At 42.7% G+C, this 18199-nt stretch overlaps 1 protein-coding gene across 12 annotated transcripts in view; it reads right to left on the bottom strand.

Annotated features, from left to right (window-relative positions):
* Positions 1-16502, bottom strand: part of LOC126557929 (glutamate-gated chloride channel) — an 86060-nt gene extending 69558 nt beyond the window's left edge. For all 12 annotated transcript variants that reach the window (XM_050213846.1, XM_050213852.1, XM_050213848.1 and 9 more), the window contains exon 1: positions 16447-16502. The gene's annotated coding sequence lies outside the window, so the exon portion shown is untranslated. The remainder of the gene's footprint in view (positions 1-16446) is intronic.
* Between the last annotated feature and the right edge of the window lie 1697 nt (positions 16503-18199).

Here is an 18199-nt window from a genome sequence, read left to right as displayed (position 1 = left end):
AAATCGAATCACGAAGGATCGGCCGGTGGCGAGGGTTGAAACGGGATGATACACCCGGGAGAAGGTAAAAGAATGTGCACAGATCAATTGTTGAACCGCAAGGCTCTGGCCCCGAATTGACCGGAGCGACATCTGACGGCAGAGGTCTGATCGTTGATAGCAGTAAAATTCGTTTTTATGGCATTGTTTTCATTCAAAGCGGTCCGGTGGTGACAACAGGGTTTTAGAAGGCCAACCGAACATAAAAAAGCGCTTTCTCGGCTAGGTTTGCTTAGAAAGGTCTTTTGCGCCTTGATTTTTTTCTTTATTGATGTACGTTCGTTTTTTTTTTGTATTATTTTGAAAGCCATTGATTTTCGTTTTCAATAAAGGGTGTCTTTCATTTCGTGCTATGAATAATTATTTATGAAAAAATCATATAAAATTTATTACTTCTTCCCGTGATCACTTTTCCACGCATCATAACACAGCGGAGCGTTACTGTTTCGGGGTTGGTCCGGAGTACGGTGAGTCTATTTTTATGTATATGCGGTAGAGAAAGTGTACACGCTTTCTTTCACCATTCAAACGACAATTTGAGGTTACGTTTACGAGGCCGCGTGGAGCCATGTGTGCTAGAAAACTGTTCTCTTTTATCCTGTTGCCTGGCTTGTTGTTGCCGGAAAACCTTTCTGTCAGGCATTCGGCACAGATTCGGTCGCTCGTTTTACTTTATCGTTAACCCTCCCCGGTAAACCTGTAAGGGCTGACAGAAGGGGTGTTAGGTGTACGGACCTTACGGATCGTTGCCGCGGCAGCTGCTATAGTTGAATGGAAGCATAAACAAAAAAAATCAAACATCAACGAAAGCAAAGTAAGAACAAAACCAGAAAAAAAATAAACACGCTTATAACACGCGTTTCTGCCATGTGGCCTTGATTCGATTCAGCAGCATAAATTGGAACGAATGCGTAACCGTGCCGCCCCGTGCTAAATCCCCACGGAACCTAGATAAGGCGTGGGGAAAGCTTGGTTGCCGAACGCGGTGAAACAAACCCTACCCGAGACGGAGACTAAGACGATGGGCCCGACAACTGAACCAAACCGTTTACGATCGTCTCGCGCGCGACGTCTTAAGGTCTCTCGTCGTGTTGTTGGGCGGCGTGACGAAGGAAAAACGAAGGAGATGGTAAGGCGAGTAGCGTAAAACGGTTCGATTTTTCACATACCTCTTTGCGTAGGGCACTAGCAACGGTCGAGTAGGTTTGATTATTTTATTCATGAGCAGGCACACGATGATGAGTGTGAGTAGAGCCGAAACCGGGAGCCACAACAACAACTGAGCCTGCTACACGCTCTTACGCTGGCCTGCTGCCAAGAACTTGACAAAACTTTGAACAACACAGCTCGGCGCGTTTATTGGCGACAGTGATGACGATGATGCGATGATGATGAGCAGCCATGCCAATCATGATGCTGATCACCATCATCCACACCGTTCCTTTGACGCTGTGTCTCTCTACGTGTTATGCCCCTTTTTCGTGCTGGCACTATTGTTTGGCAAGCTAGGATTTTGATCGACTGAAATGCACCCCCCGGACGGATGTTAGAGCGCGAGTGCTTTGGTTTGGATTTTATTTGAATGTAATTGACGGTTTCGATTCCCGGGACTATTTGCATTCACTATCGCTTGTGTACTGCAAGCAAAGTAGGGGCTTATTTACACCGATAGGAAACGATCGCTTGTTTGGTTAGTCGGAAATCGTGAGAGTATTCACAATCGAGTGTACGCTGAAAGGGAGAATGGTGACTTTATTGATGTTGTAAAATTATGTGAAAGCCCATTTTGTATTCAACCTGGTTGGTTGTTTGATTTCGTTTCAAATTGTATTATTATGTTGTGTGTGCAACTATTTCTTTGGTTTGTGTGTTTTAACTTTTACACAAAATTAAACGAAAAATGTATTAAAATTTTGAATTTTTTCAAACTAAATTTTTAATATGTCAAACACAAAATAATAAATCTTTGGCTCCCTTACTCCCTTACTACGTCTCTATAATTTGTAAACCATTTCAGAAATACTTTTTCTTATGCCTAGCGTGATTGATCTTTCTGACATTATCGTAGTTGTCATTTGTTTAAAGTTGATAAGTTGTGGTACGACATTACATTTCAGTACATGTTGTGTAGTTATTCCACATATCACTTAAATATTATTCTGCAAGACGGTCAGGCCGTCCCCCATCAAATAGAAAAAAAATAGCAGTAATATTTTTGACTATACTTAACTAACTAACACCATTTTCTGGGTTTGCTTTATCCTTAAACCTATAAAAAAGAGATTTTTTCATAGTCTAGTTTTATTTTTAAGCATCTTTTCTTATGAGCATGGTTTTCATTGTTTGGATTCCTTCGAACATCTAAAATAATGCACCATCAAATCGAAACGCCATAAAAAACATCGGATTGTGCGTTGTTTTGTTATTGATTAAAAATTTAATACATTACCTGTCACATTAGCTGCTTAGGGTGTACACAGCCGTTCAAACACATGGCAAAAAGATTGGAGAAAATTTCATAAATCATTAGCTCATCGTTAAGGCCGACCTTTCTCGCTCGGTTTAGGGCACCGACCCATTCGGCCCCGTAATGTCTTTATCGGATTACAGCATCGTGCCAAACGCTCTCGAGCGGAGTGTTCTTGGGATGGTACCATTTTTGTTGCCTCCGTTCCGGTGTTTCCTTCCCGATTGCCAGACTTTCCAAGCCAAGAAACGTCCGTGCATCATCATCTCGATTGTTATTACTTTCTTCGGCGAGCCCGATTTCAAGCATGAACCAATCGAGCACACGGCTTCATAAGACACGAGCTCATTCGATGGTGTGTATGGTCCCAAAAATCCATGAACCATCACCATAAATCACATTCGCAATCCGTGAGACTTTTCGAAACGAATCCTGGAAGCTTCTCCCATCCCATCAAGAGATGCTGTCCCGCGTAGGCAAAAGGGTGGCTATATGGGTGAAGGCCGGCGTTATCCTTTTTGATAATAAAATATAAAAAAAATCCTCACTAGGCCGCTACACTACGCTTCACCTTTCTCTGGTGCACACGGGTTATGCTTTACGGGTAGTTGGTTACGCTCGGCTGCGTATTTCCCGGGAGGTGATTCTGGTTCATTCTTGAGCCATCCGTCTTGCGGCAAGAAACGAATCCAACCCCCAAAAACATGACCGTCACGCAAACCAGGCTAATGGTGAGTGGATGAAATGGGCCAAGCATACGGTCAACAGCAATGTGGTACGAAAATAGGCCATGAAATCGGGTGTAGCTTGCGCCAGCGGCATGCCTGTAGAAAGGATGCAATATTTTTAGGAGCATAACCAGCCCCATTCAGAGGAAAATATTGAATGAAAAAGGGCAGAAACTTGGCGAGGCTGAAATGGACACGTCGAAGTAACTGCGAGTGTGAATGGTGAACGAAAACACGCAAAAGAAGAGAGCATCTGCAAAACAAAAACGAACCTATACGTAGATGGATGGGATGAACAAAACAGACGGAACAAAAAAAAAGGAATCTACCACAGCAAGAAAGAAAAAATAATCATTCCCAAGTGAAGCCACTAAAAGGACACGCCGGGAAATGGCGTCCATTTAGAGAAGAGCGTGAAATTGATGCTTCATAAATGGAGATGCTGCTGCTGCTGCTGCCGTTGGTGCTGAATGGACCGCGTCACGAAACAACGCTCGCGCCCCATACAAACAGGCGGCAGGCTTTTAGGTGAGCTCTAGGCGTCGTCTTTTCCATGCATGATTTTTTTTTTTTATTTTGGTGCTTTCTTTCCGTCGGTTTTAGCTTTTGCGCTCTAGTGCAAATGTGTGCAGGAAAAAAAAAACTTTTTCGCCTTTGTCAGCTAGAGCCCAATTTTCTGACGATGGCCAGTTATTGCTTCATCACGGCTGGCTCTGCTACTGCTGGTGATGCTACTGAAAGGCAAGAGTTGGCAGAATTAACGCACCCGACCGTCACCGGCACTAAATTGGTGAAAGGACGAATCCAAGGCACACCCCAGAACGCTATGCCTTCCGCTGGAAGTAGATCAAGGTTCGGTTGGTCAGGGAGAAAATTACCGCATAAAATTAAATAAAAACGTTATCTCGGGGTGGATGGAAATGTGAGGTTTTCGGGATGTGGAAGAAAGTGGTGATCGGTCCGTTTTTTGAGTTGGTATGTGTGTGTTTGTGTGTGCGCGTTTGTTCTGGCTTTAACTTTTATGCCGCACTGGTGAGACGCTATTTAGACAGTGGTCGTATTGTAGTTTACTTTACGGTCTCAACCCAACCCGATTCGGGTTTGGAATTAGTTGATGAAACTAACCGATGATGCTATCAGTGGTCAAACTGTTTTTAGAAAGTTCCGGATGCGTAATCTGGGCGCTCGTTTCGTTTTATTTCTCGAAAGCAATATCTGGCGAGAGGTGGATTAGTTTTCTCTGTTATGGGTAAAGAATTATGAATCGCAGCTTAAAATTGATTCAGAGACATAAAATTGGGTTTTTTGTGGGTATTGTATTGTGCTGCTAGTAAAAAGAAACCATTTATGACAGTAAGGAGTTAGCTTGCATTTTATGCTTTTAATATCAGTATTGAAAACGTTATTCTTCTACACCATAGATTAAGGTGTAATAATTTAGTTTTGATGTTAAAAGTTTACCGATAGAAAATGTTTTATCAGCTTCAAATTTGGTATAAATGAATGCTGATCCTATTCAATAACTATTACTCAAATCTAGCTCAAAGTTAGTATAACCAGAGCAACCCTTTGGCAAACAACGCACCGACCCGACTTCCGCTAATTTACAATCCAAAATTTCTGTTTCGTATCGGCACCCATGGACCCGCCGGAAGGAAAATGGGCCCCACCAGATAGCGGATACCCAATACTCACACACTAAAACTGATGCATTTTTAATGAAATAACACGCAATCTGAAGTATGATTGGGTACCACAGCACCATCGATCGTACACCAAACCCAAATCAACAGCGACAACAAACGACCAGGCGCCTCCATCAAGTAGTCGAAATTGATGGAGGCGCCCGGTACCGCATTTCCGATTACGATCGAAGAAGTCATCGTTATCGTTTCGCACCACCTGGGCGTGTGTGTAACGGGGGTTTCTTCTTCTCCCTTAAATTCGTGTTCTGTTCTCATCAAGACGTGAAATGATTGAAATGTAAACATTAAGCCAAATCTTGCCTCCATTAGGTGGGCGCCACTGCTACCGTCATCACCGTGAGCAGAATGATGTTACGATCTATAGTAACCTGTACCATTTGTGCCCCTTGTTCTATAACGTTTTTAAGCGAAAGCATGTTACCGAAACTTCCGGGTATCAATGCCGGCAAGAGGGGGCAAAACCAACGTCACCCACCACCATACCAAACAGCACCACACCCGAACGAAGATTGGTGTGACTAATTTATGAGGTGCGTAGCGACCGGGGGCACGCCTATCGCTTTAGCTTCAACCACGGTAAGGAACGGGTGGTTGTTTCGGGAGGAAAGCTTTGCGGAACGGTGGTGAAGCTCCATAATAGGTGAAGCAAATTAGCGATCATTTTCCGAAAGCGAAGCAGCTCGTTCACGCGCGTGCACCACCTTCGTCAATTTGTATACAGTTTCGGAAGGTAGAATCTTGGCAGGACACTCGCGACCGTGGAAGGGAGGAAAGGATCACGAACTGTCAACCGGCTACGAGCGAAGAAAGGTGAAAAGATGGAGGAACGCGCTGGTGAACCGAGAGCCACAAGATAAACTGCCGTCCGTGGTTAGGGTGGAAGGCAAACCGGTAGCCTTCCGCGCTTTACATCGTGTGGCCGTTAATAAATCAAATAAATTGCTCAACCGATGGTGGAACAATTATGAAGCACATTATAAAGGATTGTTCGGGTATCGGGTTGCGATTGTTTGCAACCCGCACCAGAGCGGCACCATCGGCAGGAGACCGATAATGTTACGCTTTATGTTACGCGTTCGCCAACGTTCGTCACCATTGAACTTTGGCGCCTCTGACTATGCGGCGGCACCGGAGTTGATAAGGTGCGTTGTTAATTAGGCTGTGGTTTTTGCTATGCTACGACTCTGCTTTCGCTACCGTGCCGAGCGGATGGTGCGTTAAAAACCATCCACCGACTGGCGAGCGGCACCACCGGTTAATGATGGCGCGATTCTCGGCACGCTGGTGCCGTGCGTTGCGCTTTGTACGGCGCAACCTTTTAGCGAGTGGCCAAACTACCTTTCAGTAAGAGGATGATGAATGTCTGCCTATAAATGTACCGAACGCGTGTTTTTGGGGTTAGGTTTGGAAGATGAAACGGAACCGTGGCTGAGGCTGAGAGGTGTGTTGTTTTTATGTTCGCTAGATTATTATCCATGTTGTTTAAAGGTTGGTCACCAGGTGTTGGGAAAGGAGTGTGGGATACGCTTTTTTTTTTGGTTCGTTGCTACCGCTTGTTACTTTCGCTGTGTTTTATTGCGTTTAGATATGGTATGCGGCACAAAACGGATATTACAATGGCGCTCGTCAGTTATAATTCTCGTTAATGAATTAAGCTTCAAAAAGGAAAAAAAAAACACGCAGCCACCAAAAAAAAGTGTGGGAGCGAATGCAACCATTACCAAACGTTATAAATAGCAAAGTGGGACCCTTCATTGTTCGCTCCGTGGCGAAAGTATCACATTTGCAGGCAAAACTTCTTTGTTTTCGCACGAAGTTTGATCATTAAATCGGTCGAAAAAATGGCACAAAAGCGTAAACCATATCAGAACTGTGCCGTAAAAAAGAAGTCATTAACCGAATGAAAGATTGATTACGTCGGTGCGTTCCGTGTGCGGATGGAAGTGTGCGAAAAGAGAAAAATAGGTGTTTTTCTTTGAAGTTCGCTCATAAAAGAAACCCTGGGGTTGATTTACGAACGGATGCAGAATTCGCGGCATTAGCCACCGAACCTTCATTGATAGGACGTCCTGTGTATGCGGGTGTATTAGATTCATAAAAAAGAATCACCATTTTTCTTCTAGCGCCCAAATCTGCTATTTCCGTAGGTGTATGGGGAGCGCCGTTCACCGAATGTTTTTATGACATGTGTGTGAAAAACAAGTCGCTCTCCAACACCCTCAGCCAACTCAACTCGTTGGCACACCTTTAGGGTGAAACAATTTAATGGTGTTTTAAATATTTCTCGTGAAAACAATTTTCCCTCAACTTTCGTCATAGCGCCACCGGTGTGAGAGGAAATTGGTTTTTTCCCCCACTGTCGTTTTAAATTAGAAAGGCCATAAATTTAAGCTTGAAATTAGAATTCTCACTGCACGCTTTGGTGTCGTTTTGTTTACACTGGGGATTTTTTTCAAATTGCGTATTTACTGCTTTATTCTCGGGATCATTACTTAGAATAAATTGGATTGGCTAGTTGCGCTAGCCGAGGCTAGGCGCTCGGTGAGATTGTTATGTGTTTGTTTCACTCGTTTTGTTGTGAACTATAATTCCATCTAAATTATTAGCGTTGCTGAAGTTCGCTACTCAATTTGTCGGATGAGGTATTACACTGTAAGTTCAGTTTCAGTTCAGATAACTAAAAACCTCTTTCTTCATTGGGCTAATGAATGTGAAACAACATTCAAAAATGCAATGTACTGTTTGGTTTTCGATTATCTCATATAACAATTAATTTGCTGGTTGCTGCCAAACATTCGAGCAATCATACAAAAGTTAAACCAAAACATGTAAACTCAGCCCGTAGGTGTGGTCAACAGAAATACTATTTGGGCAGATCGGTCGCGTAAGGCATCTCAATTTTACAGCTTTTATGGGAGAATCATTTTCGTCTTTGACTCTACTACCTTGACCTGCTACTGCTGGCGTCGCTCGACTTGATCATACCTGTTTTGTGGGTTGTCAGTCCTATGTACAAAAAGGTCTTCTGCCGAGTAAAAACCGACTAACGTCTCAGCTATTGAATCACTCGTCCTTGCGTTTAATTAATTTTAGATTAATAATTTTCGCTATGTAGCTTCATAACATGTATACCTTTGAATTGTCAAATTTTAATAAGTTTCATCCTTTTTTTTCTATATTTCTCGATACTAATATCATGAAATAATGTTATGTTAAAGGTTGGAAAAGGTTATAAATAGCAAATTGATTTTGGAATCGAAAATTGAATGAAGCAACATTTAATTTGATTTTTTCACTTAAAATTGTGATTAATTGGGTTTTATGAAATGAACATGCCAATATTCGTTTATTGATTTAGTTATTTGTACAACTATGATTACTCGTTTATCCTTGCTTTTATTCTTGACATGAAAAATACTCCTTGCGTGGCATCCGATCGTTTTTTTTTAATCGATAAGAGAGAGGTAAAGAATAAGGAAGAAATGCCGTGTGTTATGTTATGTTTATATAAATTGGTCGTCTCAAGTGGTGTTGATAATACGGCATTGTTCCGACATAATTAATTATAAATCAATAAAATAAAAGTGGTTTGACCGTATTGCTCTGACTAAACCACTACAATTAAATTCTATTTATTGCTCAATTCTCTCGATTAAATTTACATAATCACATTGAAAGCGAAAAATGTGTAAATAAATAAATATGCGTTCTATAATAAATAAATTAATTTCAGTATTTTTTATTTATTTCCCATACGATGGTTCTTTGCCGTATTAATTTCAGTGTCCTTTTTTATCTTTCTTGGAAAGTAAATAATATCCTTTGATCTCATTTTACTTTTTTGGGCTGCTGGCGCTAAATCTAATTCTTTTACTGTAAGCGGTACGGTTTCTACCAAAATTTCACCGAATTCCACCATCCTCAAAAAGAATCAAACAGCTATGTAATTGTGTGCAGAGTTTGTTATTTTTTAATTTTACTAACGTAAATTTCGTTATTTCGTGTTATCGCTGTGTGGGTGCTGCACATACAAATCGAATCAAAACAAAGTCACCGACAAAAGAAAATTATTAAACCGATGCAATGTGACCAACAAATCCATCACCAATATAATTCTGCATTTTTTCTGTTGTTTTTCTTTACTTTCGTTTGTGGATATATTGTCCGTTGCGCGTTTCTACCACTAAACCAAACAACGAATGTTTATGTCCCATTAGCTGGTAAGAAAATTGGCGGAAAAACTCATTTTCTTTTTTCCCACGCATCGGTAATTCCTCTAGTCCCTCTCGGACAAACGGTACAACGTAGTGCGCTTTTATAATCATTTCCTTGCATTATCTTACTCAAGCAAAACATCTCGAAGTAAAAAAAAACATTGTTATTGTTGCGGTTACTGGATAAACACAGCTAACCGTTGCAGGTTCCATCCATACCAATCGCACCAGAGAGAGAGAGAGAGAGAGAGAGAAAAAAAAAACGCAACCCACGGCCAAAACGATGGAACCATTTTTGATGAAGTTGAGTTGAACTATTTTTAAAAGACAGATTCACATCACCGCATTGGCGGGTTGGCTGATCTTTGCCGGTGTTTTCTCCTCGGGGTTAGGGCAGTATTTTTAGCACCACCACCAGTGAGTGTCGGCGGACAGTCAACGGAAAATGTCGCACATTCGGTCGCACGGATGTCGGATCGTCCTAACGCACCGGAGAAAGTGCACTACTCGTTGAACGCGCCACGGTTGAACGAACTTGAGTTTGAAAATTAAATTTACTAAATGGAATTGAGTTTTATCCTTCTAGTGTTCACCTGCAGCCCACCCCTACACCGACCGATTATGCTGGATCGATAGTATAGTTAATTAGCGAAAAGCACTTAAGCCTTACCGCGGGCTCAAAGCATTTGCATTAAAGCGGTGAACGGTTTTATTTCAGTACGCGCCAGCATAATGCACACGGGCTCGATTGCATTAGATGACTTAATTCGGCATTAAACTCCACACACGCTCCCACGGGCGGACAGTTACACTGTGCTTGATAAAATTTCATCGAACGCCGTCCCCCGCTGAACTGCACGATAATCATTCAGCTGAGTCGCTTTCTCGCAAACACATCAACACCACATGGTGCGGATTTCCCATCGGGTGGGCATCACCTTCCTTTTCCCACCCGGCATAATTAATTTAATCTGTATCCCTGTCGTCCATTCTTCCTCTCACGCTTCTCGTTATGCTGCGCTGCGTTAGTTCTAGATGTTCGTTTGACTAATCCCGTGACAACGACCAAACGCATTCAAACACAAGCGATCTGTGATGGTGGTGGACATACTTCCGCTAAGTGTTCGAAAATAGTGCTTATTAATAACCCAATCAACATCAGAGAGTCACGTCCCGAACTGACACCCTCCCATACATCTGCCTGTCTTAGCGCTGTCTACAAATCTCTGAAAACCTTTGCCCGTCTCTGTATGTGTTTTTGTTATCGGCGTAAGTTGTTGTCGGGCGTAAGAAGATGGTCAAGAAATATATAGGTTAGTGCAGATCGCTGATCTCATGGAGACAACGGATGGCAGCGATGACCATTACTGCATTACTGGCGTGCAGGAGGACCGCCGGCTCGTTACGTTTCCGTCGGTGCGCGCAATGTGTGAGACCTTCTCGCTGGTGTGCAATTTTACAGCCTGTCTCAACGGCTTGCAGACACTTTGGCGACGGGCCAATCTCTTCTGCAAGGCGACGAATCGATCGCAAGTGGTTTTGTGCACCACCCCTGAGCAAGTACACACAAGAGCACAACTGGCTGATGAGAGGAGACACATAAACAGAAGCAAAAAAAAAAAACAAAAAAAAAATTGCCTCAGAAATGTAGTACCGAACCAGATCTCGTCACCAAACCAGCTTTTAGGGTAAGAAAAAGTGGTAAAAGAAAGTGGCAAAAATTGTCGAGCGCTTCCCGTCACCCACAAGACGCGATAATGCGGACCAGGAAAACACAGTCTGCCAAAGGGGTATTTCCCCTCCCTGGTGTTGTATGTCCCGATCGGATCCGTCTTCTGACACCTGTCACTTAGCGTTCTAATACATTTTGTCGGGTGAATTTACGTGAGACAGCAGAGCATGGTTCTGTTTTGAAAATTTCGTCGATATGTTTCACCCGATTTCCTTCCATCCCATCCTCGCTTTGCAGTTAATCTGTAGTAGATTGTGAGGAACGAACGAATAAATTGATATTGTGATGGTGATAAAGAATTTTGAATGATTAACTCCATTTTTCGTAGAGTGTTTTGTATCATTTCGTACTGTTAAGCGTAGGTGGTGTTTTCGAATTGGTCAAACACAATCGGACGGAGTGGGTTGTGTGCAGCATTTACATTTTGTAAAAAAAAAACATCTTATCTAATTGGGATTGGGGATTTATTGAAAGGGAAAAATGTGTTTTTGTTGTTTTTTGCGATATCTTTTATTGAAAAACTTTACTTTCGTGTAGTATTTATTTTCTCAGATCGTGTAGATCTGAGAAAATTACGAATCGAACTCCTGCTGAGTCATGAGAAATCAATCAATTCATTCTGTTTTTTTGTGTGCCGTGAATCATCAGTTTCAATCGAATCTAAAGACAAACTGTTTTTATTTTATTTCAATAAGTTTAAGTTCCTGCACAAGAATGTACCGTAATGAGAGATAATCTTACATGATGCAATGAGCCGTCGTCTCAGAGATAAATAAAAAAAAAAAATTTCTAATAAATTTAAAAAAATATGTACATAAAGTAATGACAGTTTTTCACCAACTACAAACTATTTTTTGGGATCATAATATAATAATAGGAAAAACGGCATAAACTTTACAGAATTTCTAGCACGAAACTCAGCAGCCGAACAAAGCTTTAATGTTGGTGGATTGTAATTCTTGCCTCTATGTTCTCTCAAAGTCTTCTTTTTCTTGGCTTAACGACCTTCTAGGTCACGCCGGCCATCGGAAATGGCTTACTAGACTTGCCAATACCACGAAGTTAGATAGTCAATCCTCACAACTGGGGGAACAGTCCGTATGGGATTTGAACCACGGTCCTGGCTTGCGCCGCTGTCGCCTAAACCACTGGGCAATCCCTTCCTGGCCTGACCCTCCCAAAGTTTGTAGTTCTATTCTCGAAAAAATTGTTAATTTGTAAAGTCGTAGTTAATTTTGATTTTTTGGAATTGCATCTAGTGCTAGGACATCCTGCTACAGTATTCCGATAGAATTCACTGAAGGTATTCGGCCTTGCCTCGACTCGTCTCCTCTATTCTTAGTGTTGTTCTCTATTCTTTTAAATGTACTGCATAGGCAACTTCATACTCGCCCATAAATTGAATTTTATAGGAAAAAAATCAAGATGTCTTCTCTGCATGTCAAGATGATTAATACTATTGAATGATGATGTTCCTGGTTTTGATAGACAGCCTCTGAACCTTTTTTTAAATGACCAGAACGAGTTGGTACGGAACAGAGCAATAATAAAAAAAACCCCCCTGATTCGTGTATCGTCCCTTACGTGAAGCTTCGTACAAAAAAGGATAAAAATATTTGTTTTAGTGTTCTCAAAGGAATGTAAATTTCGAAATAATAGTACAAAGCACTTTTCCGGTCCTTAGGAGAGGGCTGAGAAAAAGATAACTCTTTCTAAAGCCATGTCCATAAAACGATGATAGTAGGCTTTCCGTGCAAAATACATTTCCCTACACGCTCACCGCTTGCCACGAACCAAAAATCATCTCTCCATCAAATTGTGCTTCTCCTTCGGACGAAGAGCAGTCAGTAGCGGTGCACGTTGTGCTTGTGCTTGGGGACCAATCCATCCTTCGTTCTGCTAAAATCCGCTCTAATCCTTATGCGAAAACATCAACATCAGAGATTTGCCACCGTTTTGCCCCAGTCGAACCCGCACCAGCTTCGTCCACCCGAGCGGACACACCCAAGTGATCACTTTTTGATGACAAATTGACCGAGGGTGTTGGGGTTTGGGTGTTTTGCAGAGAAATAGGAATCAGTCACACCAGCAGCGGAACATTCATTGGCCTCGACACATGCGACATCGACGGCCGGATCGCTAAGTGTACCGGAAGCCGCGCCAGGAGGTGACGGTATACATGCTAGGGCAACATTATTACCCATCGACGTAGCGTATCCTCTCATCAGCGGTACTACAGCAACAAGGGGCTTCCACGAAGCAGCACGATGTGGCACGACGAGCAACAGCACATTCCGCCACACGCGCGTAGTCAGGCTTTTTGCCCTAACACAACCACATAGCGGATGGATGTATTGGGAGTAGGTAGGTTGCCATGGGTAGCCGTGATTTTTACCTCGCCCGGATGTTCCACGGTTGTTTTCCCACCCGTGTCTACCCGAATGCAAACCAGAGGCAGCAGCAGCAGCCATTTTCTCTAGCCTAGACTAGAAACCAAGCTTCAGCTTTTGGGGTGGACGTGTTGTCGTCAAAGCAAAAAAGTATATGTAGTATAGAAGCAAGGCAAGAGGAAGAACCTTTTGCTATGTTTATGATGGATTTCGCTATCAATCGCTTTTGCCTTGCTGATGGGGTGTGTGCGTCATGAACATTTAGCTTTGTAAGTGTGTGTGTGTGCGTGTATGTATTTGTATGCGTTGGCTCGTGTGAATGCGATAGTATTTATTTATTGCCATTTCACAACATTGTCGTCGTCGGCAACAGCAATAACAACAATAAAAATATCCTGCCCTCCTTTACTCTCTCTCTCTCTCTCTCTCTCTCTCTCTCTCTCTTTCTTTTTATTTTTCTCTTTCTCATTCTCTTTCACTCGTACGCATTTGGAAAAATCATTTTATCATTCTCGGTCTCTTTTGCTCCTTAGCTCCTACTCACTCTCTCTCTCTCTCGCTTACACATTCAGTGTTATAGTGAGTTCTCTCGTTTATCAATTGGTTTATTTGGTGTCGTGCTTCTTCTTCCCTGTTCTTATCTGTTGTGCTTTCGAATCAAGAGCTTGGGATGGGATGCTGATGACGTTGTCTGTGTGCGTGTGTATGTCTGTGGACGTTTTTTTTCCTATTCATTGCTCCTGTTTGAACCGCTAAGCTCTATCTGGATGTACGCGTGTATTTGTTACCCACCAACTCTCGACAGAGGATGGATGGAAAATTGATTTTTAATTACTCCACCCTCCTACTACGATCGGTGGTAAGGTTCAGATTTTCTCGTCCCCCAACCGAAAGCGCTAGGCACGGCGGGGGGAAAATAGATAGACGGATGTTGTAAAGTGAGAGGGAAAGCAAATGGTGTGCAGCTGTTTCCCTTGCACGGCAATGAAAGCGACCATCACCGGGAACTGGTACACTCAATCATATTTCCACGGATTATCGAATGAGATTTTCCGTGATTTCTATTCCACCGCTGCTGCTGGAATGATGAATTGTTTTTGCGCGATATTCATTTTGCTTTCCCCAAACACAGTTCTTGAACTGCACATTATTGTCTTCCACTTTCGTTTGTGAATAATATAGCTATTAATACGTAAAAAAAAAACATGAAAAATGAAAAAAGGTCAAATAAGCGTACCGTATCGAGCTGTTATAAAACCGTCACCATGGCAAACAGCTCTATGGTTGCGTGTGCAAGTGTTGGTGTGCCAGGTAGAAGAACTCGCGGTGATGAGTCCGTTCTGTCCCTTCGATGCTTCTTTAACTGTGTTTCTTCAGCGAAACAGAGAAGGAGAATAGCTCAATTTTCTCGACACGCACGCCACCGTTTGGCTTCGCCATGGTTTGGTGCGGGAAAAATATGAAGGATGAGAATGTTACACTACCGTTACATATTGAAGCACGCTCATACCTCTGTAGCTGTGTGTTAGTCACTGCCTTCGTACTCGCATACAACACACCCTAATACAACCGTAGCCAGTGTCATCCTTCAGATGGAATTGAAGGGATTTGCGTGCTCACAGATGATAGGGAAATGGGAATTGTGCCTTGTCCCTTCCTCAATGTTGCTCAGTGTGTGTCTTTGCTCTTACAACGTACAGCACGCATTGTAGAAGTGAAAGCGTACAGTGCGAGCACATCATACATTCACATAAACAACTCCGTTTCGTTTTTGCTCTCTCTCTCTCTCTCTCTCTCTCTCTCTCTCTCTCTCGTTATTACGTACAAAACAATACGGAGCAATCTCACTTGCAAGGAGAAAGGCAACGAAAAACAACCGGAGAGAGAGAGAGAGAGTAATTTGGAGAAAGCAGTAAACAGCGTGAGAGAGGAAAAGCTCGCCGGGGTTCGGTTTGGGCGTTTGAACGCTGCGTGGTTCGTCGTTGCAGCATCCAAGCAGCATGGATGGTTCGTTTGAAGGCTTCTGTAGTTGTGTCGTTCGTAACCGGATTGTTGTTGGTTGTTGATAACGTTGTTTACTGGTGTTGGTGGACTAGCACGGTACTACTGCCCCGCTGCTACACGCTTTGGAAGCTTTTCTTGCTCTTCATCCCCTTACAAACACATACGCACAAACACAGCATCTCTTGATGGCGATGATCGTCCATCGTCCGTGGTGGGGTGATGGTGTTTTGCATATACTGGCCTTATTTCTTACGTCAAACAGCACGATGAAAAAAAATGTGCTTTTCAACCGAGTGAAAAACGAGAAGGATTCCTGCCGTTTGGTTGTCCTGTGTATGTGTGTCATTCATTTTTATGTTTGTTTGTTTTTGCTTCGGGTTCTTATCGCTTTCATTCCGCTGTCGCTTTGTTTTTGCTGTAAAACCTCATCAGCAAACCCCTTTTTTCCATGTGTCTAACGGACTGTAAGCTTACCATCTTAGCCTAGAGCTTACCGTTGGATAGGGATGAAATGTTTAAAGTTTTATATTTTAACACCTTTCGGTAGGGCCGCGTGCTAGCGCAATAGAGAGTGAGAGGGTACGTTTCCTACCAGCGACCAGCATATGGTAATTGGGTCGCGGTGGTGGATGGGCTAGCAGTACACAAGGGTAGAGTGTGGGGAGAAGCGCAAAAAATGCTTCTGATAAAACCCCTATATAAATGCAAGCAAACTCAAAAGTCTACCCCTTTTTGGTTACGTTAAAGTGCCGTGTGTGATTGTACCCATTGCTCTGTATGGATGGAACGCTGCTGGCTGACACACACCAAACAGTGTGTTCTATCGCAGTCCGGCTCTCTAGCGGCATCATTAAATAACGCAACTCCCCTCCCATCATACGTACACTCATGCATACACACATCGAGAAGACGTTGGGGCAATTGTTTTGTGACTTCACTTTTCATTCCGAAAACCACTCGAGCATTGGCTGTACTGTGGGGAAAGTTTTTTCCTACCGATTGCGGTCACTGTCGGAATGTTTCTCGCAACGTGCTATTTGCCATGGAGACGCCTGGTCTTTCATGGCTGTTTTCATACTATTTTTTTATAATGTTACTATTCCTTATTTTCTATTCCCCCCTGCACTAAAGGATAGGTTGAAAAGGTAGAGATTGATCTCGCTTACCTGGAAGATGTAATTTCTTTGGTTGCGTTTATAGGTTTTCCGTTTTTCTACTTCCCAACCGTTGACTCTTTACCGCCAGACGCGTCCTTCTCTCTTTCTCCTAATCACTGCTTTCTCTCTCGTTCACTGCTTCACTTTTACTTCAACAGCCGTGGTTTACGGTTTGTGTATCGATAAATTTTCAACGTATTCGGTCGGTCGATCGAAGGAAGGTTTCGTTGCTGCTTACCGTCGGATTCCGGATACCAGACTTTAAAAGCCCCTTCAAGCACACAAACACTCACACACTTTTTTTTCACGTGCACATATTCTTTCACAACAACTATCGACGCCTTACGGGAGGGCCGTACCGAAAACGCGGTCGTCACAAAAGTGAATTCCGATATCCGATCGAAGAGCACCGTGTCACCTGGTACCGTAGCTAGTCACGGCATTTATCAGGCAGTTAATGAAAAATCACTCCGCTTGTGTCGTTCCACGTTGTTTGTGGGGTCGTTTTCGAGCATTTCCTGCCTTATTGGAGCGGGTTTTATACGATGCTGACGAAGGCGAAGGGATTATAAGATAAAAATGTGACACTTTAAGTTTTGGCTTTGGAGAGCTTAATCACAGCCAAGTTTTTAACGAGATAGATTGAACCTCAATATCGTCCTGTTGGTTGCTTTTTGCTATATCCAGACGAGAAAATCAAATAGGGCAAAGTAAAACATTCAACCTTCCTCAACCTACTGACTGCTGCTGTATAGTTACTGACTCTAAGCTCAGAATTGCCTGTTTAATAATAATAGAAATAACAGGACAACATTTCAAGCTACATAGCAAAAGTTCAATTAGGAAAAATGTCCAAAAATGCACAAAAAAAGAAATGGATCAATACATATTCTCACTTAAAACATTTAAACTATTGACAAAAGTATTTTAATCTTGCTCTTATCTTATCTATGAACCATAGAAAAAACCATGCAACTTTGCACACACACACAGGCACATCTTTCACGCAAGAATTTCATCCGGGAAATGGTAAAATTATTTTCCCATTACTTTTGCCGTTTGGCCGTTTTCCCCAAAAATCCTGCCGCAAGTTTTGCTTTCTTCTGCCCGGATTTCCATTATGTTTAGAGATACCTTTTCATCCTCATACCGATCACTCAGCTCATATAAAGTAAGAAATTGTTGTGATCTAGTTATCTTTTTCTTCTGTTTTTGTTCCACCGTGACCGTTTGCTATCCCGCGTGTATGAATACGCGTCGACGGTCCGAAAACGCAAGCATAGGAATGTAATGAAAATGGCTGGACCGGGGAAGGGGGGCCAAACTTTACTGTTTGTGGTAGGACTGTGAGGAGCAGTGGTGCCCACCACAAAACATCGGAATCACACACACACACCGAATGCCAATGGAAAGACGCATTTTTGGGGTAAATTCTATCTGGTTCGTTTGGTTTTTTTGTTTCTAGGATCGCTACTTCAACATCGAACAGCAAAAGGTCGAGGTTCTTTTCGGGTCGCACCGCTGGCTTTGATCTTTGATCAGTGAAGTAAATGGGCTTTTAGAAATCGCTCAACATCGTTCGATGAAAGACCGTCAATTTCTCCTCCTTTTTTTTCTTCTTTGTATGTTATCTATTTCCGACAAAACACGGCAAAAGGGCACTCCTACGTACACGACTGTACCGCTATCACACTCGCAAACGCAAACAAAAACCCCGTACATGGCTTTGGTGCTGTGCTGCTGCTCTCTGCTTCTCTCTCGC

Source organism: Anopheles maculipalpis, chromosome 2RL, assembly GCF_943734695.1.
Source record: "Anopheles maculipalpis chromosome 2RL, idAnoMacuDA_375_x, whole genome shotgun sequence".
Lineage (NCBI taxonomy): Eukaryota > Metazoa > Arthropoda > Insecta > Diptera > Culicidae > Anopheles > Anopheles maculipalpis.
The sequence above is the reverse complement of the archived record's forward strand: the minus strand, read 5'-3'. Positions and strand labels throughout refer to the sequence as shown.